This window comes from Oryzias latipes, chromosome 7, assembly GCF_053564925.1.
Source record: "Oryzias latipes strain Hd-rR chromosome 7, Olatipes_Hd-rR_3.1".
NCBI classification, from domain to species: domain Eukaryota; kingdom Metazoa; phylum Chordata; class Actinopteri; order Beloniformes; family Adrianichthyidae; genus Oryzias; species Oryzias latipes.
The window spans coordinates 12397718-12406282 of record NC_136243.1 but is presented as its reverse complement, the minus strand read 5'-3'; positions in this window follow the sequence as shown (position 1 = coordinate 12406282).

The following is an 8565-nucleotide window of genomic DNA, read 5'->3' as shown; positions in this document are numbered from 1 at the left end:
AAGTCACTTGTTAGGGGGGACCTGAGGGGGGTACACATTTTTAAAAGGCCTGCCGCCCCCCTACTGGACAAATGCAAACACAACACACACTATGTCCCGGCATGAAAAAAGGGTTAATTAATCTGTCAAACTCCATTCCGGCGTTTAAAAAAAAGGGCGACACACTAATAAGTGTGTTTGTGTGGGTTTTCTCTGAGCACTTCAGTTCCCCCCACCCAACCTGAATCTAGTGTCTTTAGGATAATTATCAGTTAAAATGTGTGAATTGAAGAAAAGAAATTGTTGCAATTCTTTCTGCGAGTTGAACACAAAAAACAGACAATAAAACAATTAGAAGTGATTAAATTATTTAAAATCTGGTCTGACTTAAAATGAAAAAAAAGGGCGACACACTAATAAGTGTGTTTGTGTGGGTTTTCTTTGAGCACTTCAGTCCCCCCCACCCTACCAAAATACAGGTCCTGTAAAATTTGTAATAAATTGATTATTTATTTTTATTAAAATTAATTTCATTCATAAAAGAAAACATGAAAAAAGTTGAAAAAGAAAGAATTGCTACACACTAAATTTATCCCCTCCGTGAACCGCCACCTTAACGTGGTGGAGGGGTTTGCGCACTCAAGTGATCCAAGAAGCTAATCTGTCCAGGGCCAATGCCAATGGCATGGTGTCCCAAAACAGACAGGCTCTAAGGGATGAGTCAGACTAAGAGCGGTTCAGAATCCCTCAACTGAGTCAGAAAGAACAAGATCCAGTTGCAACACACAGGTTGCAGTCAGGCCAGGCCTCGCAGATGGGGGCCTGGTGGCCGGGGCTCTTCCCATGAACCCTGGTCGAGTCAAGCCCGGCAAAAAGACACAAAATCACTCCTCCCTGGACCAACGGATGAGGAACTGAAGCATCATGGTTCGGGTGACAGTTGAAGGCGGTTTGCTCCTTTTTCTTTATCAATTCACAAAAATAAACCTCAGCAGATGAATGGATGGAAAGGTTTCTTGACATTCTTTGTGCATAAAGAAATTCGGAAATATTTTATTTCTCTGTTTACTTTAAATTATTGCAACATGTTTGAGTAAAACATCAGATTCAGGTATGTATGCACAATAACTACAAGAACAGGTTTATTAATTTTCACATGTATTCCTCTTAACTTATTTAAATTTGTCATTATGGCACAGATTTTTAATATGTCTGAGACACATTTTTGGGTTATTGTAAATATTTAGATTTCGTTATTTTGCATCCATCCTTTAATTTTCCATGTCCTTTGTAGGGGTAATTGGACTGCAAAAGCATAACCAGGCTATTGGAAAAATAAACTTTTTGAAAAAAGTTTTTGAAAGCAAAAAAAAAATTATCAAAGCAGTATAATAAATTATTGAAAAGCAAATATTTTATAATTTCACCTGCAACTTAGAAAGTTTTGTGTGCAATGTGGTGGCAGAAATATCACTCCATAAATAAAAAAGTTTGGGGATTTAAAAACTACACCTTGTTATTAAAATGTGGACACCCCCACCCCAGCGCGCACGTGCCCACCTGCAAAATCCACGATCAGGTGGATTCAAACGTGCAGAATGATCGCTGCTACTTTACAGGAACTATTATCCACCTATTTTTGTATTTCTGCTCAAAATGAACTTTTCTTTACGTGTCGTCTAAAGTTGGACTGAAACGTTTCACCGCTCATCCAAGCGTCAACTGGAGGACGGAGAACCCTCATGGACAGATTTTAACCCTTGTACTATCTTGGAACAGCTGCTTAGGGAGCAGCCCAGCCAGATGGAGAAGCTGGAGGAGCTCACCGAGGAACTGGCCGAGACCACCGAGGAGCTGAAGGTGAAGCACTGGAAGATGTAGGTGAGGTGGAGGAGAAGATGGAGGAGGAGGAGCATCAAGTGGAATGATGCTTGTATTGATGAACTAATCCATGCATGCACACCTGCATTGTTTGGAGAGGAAGCTTGACATCTCCCAATCCCAACTAATGACTCAAAAGGAACAGACCAATCAAGCGACCAAGCGACCAATTTAAATTACAGGAGCAAATAGATGAGCTGATCAGAGACAACAAGGTATGCCAAAGAGTTTCTGACTGTTCCATCCTAACCCTTTCACTGACAGACAGACATGAGAAGTCTCTGTAATTCATTTGGACTCTTTTGTTTTCCCTAAAAAAGAAAAAGGAGAAAAAAACACAAGTTATTTCTCCAGGAAATTTTCTGGAAAAACTTGCAAAAAAGGTGCTCAACTATTGATGGAATTTAATGTAGCATCAGAAATGTCTTATTTCTGATCAGCGGTCTTAGATTTGTACTCCATTTCTACATTTAACAGACAAGATGGTGCAGACGGATGGAAAGGACCGCATTCCACAGTCTGCATGATGCAAGTCAAAGCGAGTCCGCTTTGCAGCTGAAAACGTCAACAAAGCACTGTTACCACGGCAACACAAAAAATTCTTTGCAGCAATCTTTCCTACAATTTTAATGGTTGATGTAAATGTTTCCTGTAGTTAATTTAATAATTGTTTAAACATTTTCTGGTTTCAGTTTTGTGACAGACCAGTGGAGGGCTCCTTTCCTCCAGAAAACCGTCAGGCTATGATCAATCCACCTGATCCAAGATCCTCAGGAGATTCCAGGTAAGCTTTAGTGATTAGCAAGTCCTGATCACAGTACTTGTGTGGAAAATGTAAACATGTTACCCACGTTGAAAGATGCTGAGATGGAGGTGTCTGTTGTTAGTATCTTTAGTGGATGTTAAAGACGATGGATGTAAGAGCAGCCATGTTGGCAGGAACCCCCACGCTGGTTCAGGAGGGACTCAACACGCAAAAACAACGCTCCTGAAAATCCACCAGCACAGGAGCAGAGCCGGATAAATGGGCCAGCAGGGAGACTGAGGACATTTTTCAATCATCTCCAGAGGTTCCCTGAATACATTGTAAATGTGAATAGTTAAAACTGTAAATAATTATGTGTAAATAGTTAAAACTGTACATATAAAATCTGTAAAAAGTTCAAACTGTTTTAAATACATCTTTATGATTATTTTAATTGTTATGGCCTTCCACTCTGCTGTTCTCATTTACCACCCTTCCAAAGTCTTTTGCCCCCCTCTCGCCTTCCCATACAAATGTTCTACCCTGAGTTCATCCCACATTTTCAATGGGATTCAAGTCAGGGCTTAGCGCCGGCAAAAACATTCACCGTGGTCCTCTGAAGGTAGTTCTTCATCAGGAGCGCCGTGTGTTTTAGGTCGTTGTCATGTTGGAAGACAAAGTGACAACTCGAACATCCCCAACTACTGGTGATGAATACATTTAGAATTTGAAACAAATAAAGAAATAAATTCATTAATTCTGCCTCAAATAGATGCAATGTGGTTGAAGCATTTTACATTTGAGAACTTCCAGCGCCTAAAGACTCAAATCCCTGACATCTAAGTCAAGCTTAAACCAACAGAGGGCTTCCTATATAGTTATTGACTCTGAAGCTGAAAAACACAGCAAATATGAAATATTTCAAGCCTCTCTGAGGTTTCCATGGTTTGACATATGGTCTTCCATTTTTGCAGTAAAAAGAGAGTTGGTTAATCAAATAAAAACGTTAATCATTATATAAACAAGAAAGCTAACTTGGAGCTACTGTAACTAATGGTCTGACCAAAGAATAAAACAATAACAATAATGACATAAAGATATGGAAGAAAATAGACCAATCGTAACAAATCAATGTATTGGAATGAGGCCTGCACAATATATCGCGAATTTATCGTTATCGCAATATCAAGCTGTGTAATATGCATATCGCAACAGAGGGCAAAAATCGCAATAAATGGTTACCTTTAATGTGCTAAAACAATCTTATTGCAGCTGGAAGTATTTAGTGAATAAAAAAAATCCATTTATGTATTTTACCAATTGGACTGAGCACTTTTTTATGCTAGATGTTCCCTCCCATGAAGACTAGTTTCATTTGGAGTATAATTAAAGGTATGCTGTCTCTTATTAAAATTAAACTGTTGAAATTTAAATGGAAATTATGTTTTTGGTTGTTTTGCTATAGTTCATATATCCCATTAATATCGTCATCGCAATATTGATCACTAATATTGCATATCGCGATTTTCCTCATATTGTGCAGCACTAATTGGAATCAATAAAATTCATTTCTATTCTAGTCTATATTTCCCTTCACTTTTTTCAATTGACAGGCAATGGCTACATTCACATCTGCACACTTAAGAAGCCAAGGAGATTATCCCTATATATAAATATGTGTATATATATGACAAATAGTCATGTTGCTGTTTGGTGAAAATGTGTGAACCACACTGAATATGGACAACAGAAAGCGAAGGACAGAATTGTCTCTCACCTTACCAACTGAGCTACCCAACTGTATTCCTCAGGGGTTCCCTGTAGGGTGTCAGCAGCGTGATGCGATGTGCAATGACAATGCAGGGATACCCACCATCACCCAAAAGGATGTATCCTTCAGGTGGGTATGTTTGATTTGCGTAAATTGGGCTGTAACGCAGAACCCGTGAATCATGGACTGATCCTGGATACTCAACAAAAATATCTAGAAATTTGGCATTAGAATCACATACAGCCTGCGTTAGAATGGAATAAAAAAGCTTCCTGTTAAAGTAAGAAGCCGGATTTTCTTTTGGGGCTTTAATTCTTATGTTGCAGCCATCAATGTTCCCCACGACCTTTGGATGTTGTAAAGATGTGTCTGCTGCTAGAACTCTGTGTGCTATTGACCTGCTCTCTAATCTGAGCTGCTGTTAACCTGCGATTTCTGAGGCTGGTGACTCGGATGAACTTATCCTCTGCAGCAGAGGAGACTCTTGGTCTTCCTTTCATGGGGCTGTCCTCATGTGAGCCAGTTTCTTTGTAGGGCTTGATGTTTTTTTGTAACTGCACTTGGGGACACTTTCAAAGTTTTCCCAATTTTTCGGACTGACTGACCTTCATTTCTTAAAGTAATGACGGTCACTCATTTTTCTGTACTTAGCTGTTTTTTTCTTGCCATAATACAAATTCTAACAGTCTATTCAGTAGGACTATCATATGTGTATCCACCTGACTTCTGCACAACACAACTGATGGTCCCAACCCCATTTATAAGGCAAGAAATCACACTTCTTAAACCTGACGGGCACACCTGTGAAGTGAAAAACATTTCAGGTGACTACCTCTTGAAGCTCATCAAGAGAATGCCATGAGTGTGCAAAGCAGTAATCAAATCAAATGGTGGCTACTATGAAGAATATGACACATTTTCAGTTGTTTCACACTTTTTTGTTATGTATATAATTCCACTTGTGTTAATTCACAGTTTTGACAGTGTGACTCTACAATTTTCATAGTCATGAAGATAAAGAAAACTCTTTGAATGAGAAGGTGTGTCCAAACTTTTAGTCTGTAATGTATATATGTATGCATTCATATATATACAGCGCAGGACCCTCAAGCTTCCAGGCCTCTGGTAGAGGACCCGAGCTTGTGTGAGAAACCACCCACGGAAGGGTGAAAGGGGCACGTTTTTTAAATTTTTTTAATAAAATGATTATATCCAGTTTATGGGGCTCAGGTGCACGAGCAGGTCAGTCTGTGGTGAAGACATGCTTTTTTGTTCCTCCAATGCCCTCTCTCTTCCTCCCCACATCTGATGAATAGCTGAAAGTCATTGTCACCCCCTGACACCTGTCCTTCACCAAGAAGGTGGGATTATTTCAGGGAAAGGAGATGTAATCTCACACATCAATTGCCTACCTACCGGTTTGTCTAATGGTAAGTCAGCCACCGAATAATACCATCATAGTCTATCACAAACACCAGGATAGGTATGTACAAATTCTACTGTAGTCTAACACAAATACTATTATGGTCTGTGTGTGTTAAGAGTATCATTGAGGCACAATTGGGAGCAGGAATAGAGGAAACATGGAGGACTATGGGGACGGACACAAAAACACAACAATCAAGCAGCATCAAATCTTCTTCAGGACAGAAACGTGTTCGGTTACCAATGTTACCAAACTGAATAAAGAGACTTACCAAAGTTTAGACAAAGTTAAAAACTCAACTTGTTGGAAAAAGAAAAAAAACCAATGGTCAATGTTTGGTTCTTTGATTTTTGTTCACAGTGATATTAGTATTTTGATGTATGATGCTATATTGTTATTTACATTCCTTTGAAATTTAGCCATTTCTGTAAGTAACGTGCGTTTGTAAAATGTGTTGCATAAAGTACATTTAGCTTTACATTTAGCATTCAAAGAATTAGCCACAGGGTGGCAGCATTGCACTAGTACATAGTTCACTGCAATATCACTTAACCTCAGCCTCTTTCAGTAATTTATGACTAAAAGTTTTACAAACAATATTGCGGTTCTTTAGTCATGACCTGGCTTGAATTCACTTTTAGTTTTGTATCTCAGAGAGAGATCACTGAATAAAACTTCCTAAAAGAATGTTAGAATCTGGCAAGCTAGATATGTAAATCTGTGTGCAGGTTTTGAGAAGAAAAAGAAAAAAAGAGGGTAAAGAATGTAAACTGGTTGGCTGTTGTGTGACACAGACATATTTCAGACAGCTAAGGTATGAGATAATAGGTTTTGGAAAGTTTACAGACTTCAGTAGCAACCCCTTCCCATGATCACCCTTTATCCCGCCTCTCCCAGCAAAGCAGCCGTTGCCTAGCAACAGCAGTTCTCTGCGAATTTCATCCAGCCGGTACAACAGGACAGCATCTGGTCGTTTGATGTTCTATCTGTCCTTTCATGTTTTCAATGGATTGTGAGATGAGTCAGTCGGCGGGAGATCAAGCACTTCCTGACATGCGCAAGCAGAAAGCTGATGGAGGGGAGGGGGAAAAAAAATGTGCTTTCCAGTTTGTTCAGTGGGATATTAGAGCAGTAAAGTCACTGTTGCTCTCATGCATCCATGCTCAGTTGATCAGGGTTTGTGCTATGCTTCAATAGGCGGGGACTCGACAAGCCTGCAGCCCTTCCTGCCCTACTTTACAATACCGCACAATACCGAACAACATGCACTGAAAACAAACGTTGACCTTCATTGGCCTGCAGTGTCCTGATTAAATAAATAAAATGAGCTTGATAATGCAGAAGAAACACTGAAGGAAAGGGTTTTTTTTTTGGTTCACATTTGCATATTATCACCTAGTTATCTATAAACAGTGTAAAAAATAAAATACTGCTACGTAGTTTTCTATTTTGATTTCTTTGTTTATGTCTATTCTAACAATTGCTTTAGCATTCAATGCTTTCTTCCCATAAGACAAGGTAGAATTATTTGTGCTACTCATTTAATGTGCAAGATCATTAAAAAAGACAAATTAAAAGACCAGATAAGAGTAAAAATAAGAATTGAAACAGTAAAATGTTATGCTAAAATGAGATTTGAAAAGAAAAGGACGTCAAAAAGACAAATTTAAAGCACAGAGAATGGAAAAAAATCCCAATTATTTCAGTAAAATGTTATGCTATGACAGAAGAAATCAATGTAAAATGGATTTAAAAAGTAGAACAAAAAATGACCTTCATCTAACAAACATGACATAGTTTTTAGGGTGTATTTGAACAAGCAAATTGTTGATGTGGGCATACTTCCTGCTTTTGGTGTTTTAAAGCTGAGTCATGACATCTTCCCCTCTTGAAATGTTATTTTTCCTAATGATTCGGGTCCTTTTCTTTCGTCCTCAAAAATACTCTCACAGGTGTGTCCCTCTTCACCTTTCACCTACAGTAAAAGTAATGTAGCCACGAGGGGGCCGAAGCCAGAGTCTAAATCCAAAGCGGGATAAATACGAAAGGTTGCGTCAGGGAGTGCATCCGACTTCAAATATTTGTCAATCTAAATATGCAAATCAGACATAAGTTGGAGGAAGCTGATTTGCTGAGGCGACCCTTAAAGGCAAAAGCAGAACGAAAAAGAAGACATTTCTTCTTTCACCTTCCATTGTTTCATATTTACTTCAGTCCTTCAGCTTTTGTCCAAAATCTCTTTTCCTGCACTTTTGCTAAATTCTTCCTCCAGTGTTATTCCTACAACGCTCAATTTCTCTACTTGGTCTTGTAAATGCTGGACACATCCACCTTTTTCTGCATTCACCAATTTGCCAGATCTCTCCTTTTATCAGTCTTTCTCAATATACTTGCTCTTGATTCCACATGCATGACCTTTCTTCTCACCATTTCCTGTGAAGGAGATTTCCTCTTCCTCTCTTTTTGGTAACTTGTGTCTGATATCATAGTTGTCCACATATCTGAATTGGCACAGTCTGTAGGTTGAACGCCCTTCCTGACAAATTGTTTGGATTTTGTCATGTTATGGCCTGCCGCTAATCAAGCACAGGCTTATTCAAGCTCACTAAATAATTATCAAGGGTTGTAGAATTTAGAATTATGGGTAATTCAGAGTAAAGAAAGAGGTTCTGGAGGATTCAAATATAAAACCTTTGATTTGAATCAGTTATTTGTACCCTAAAAAACTGTCAGAACTTCAACAGAAGCATAGAAGAAAACCAA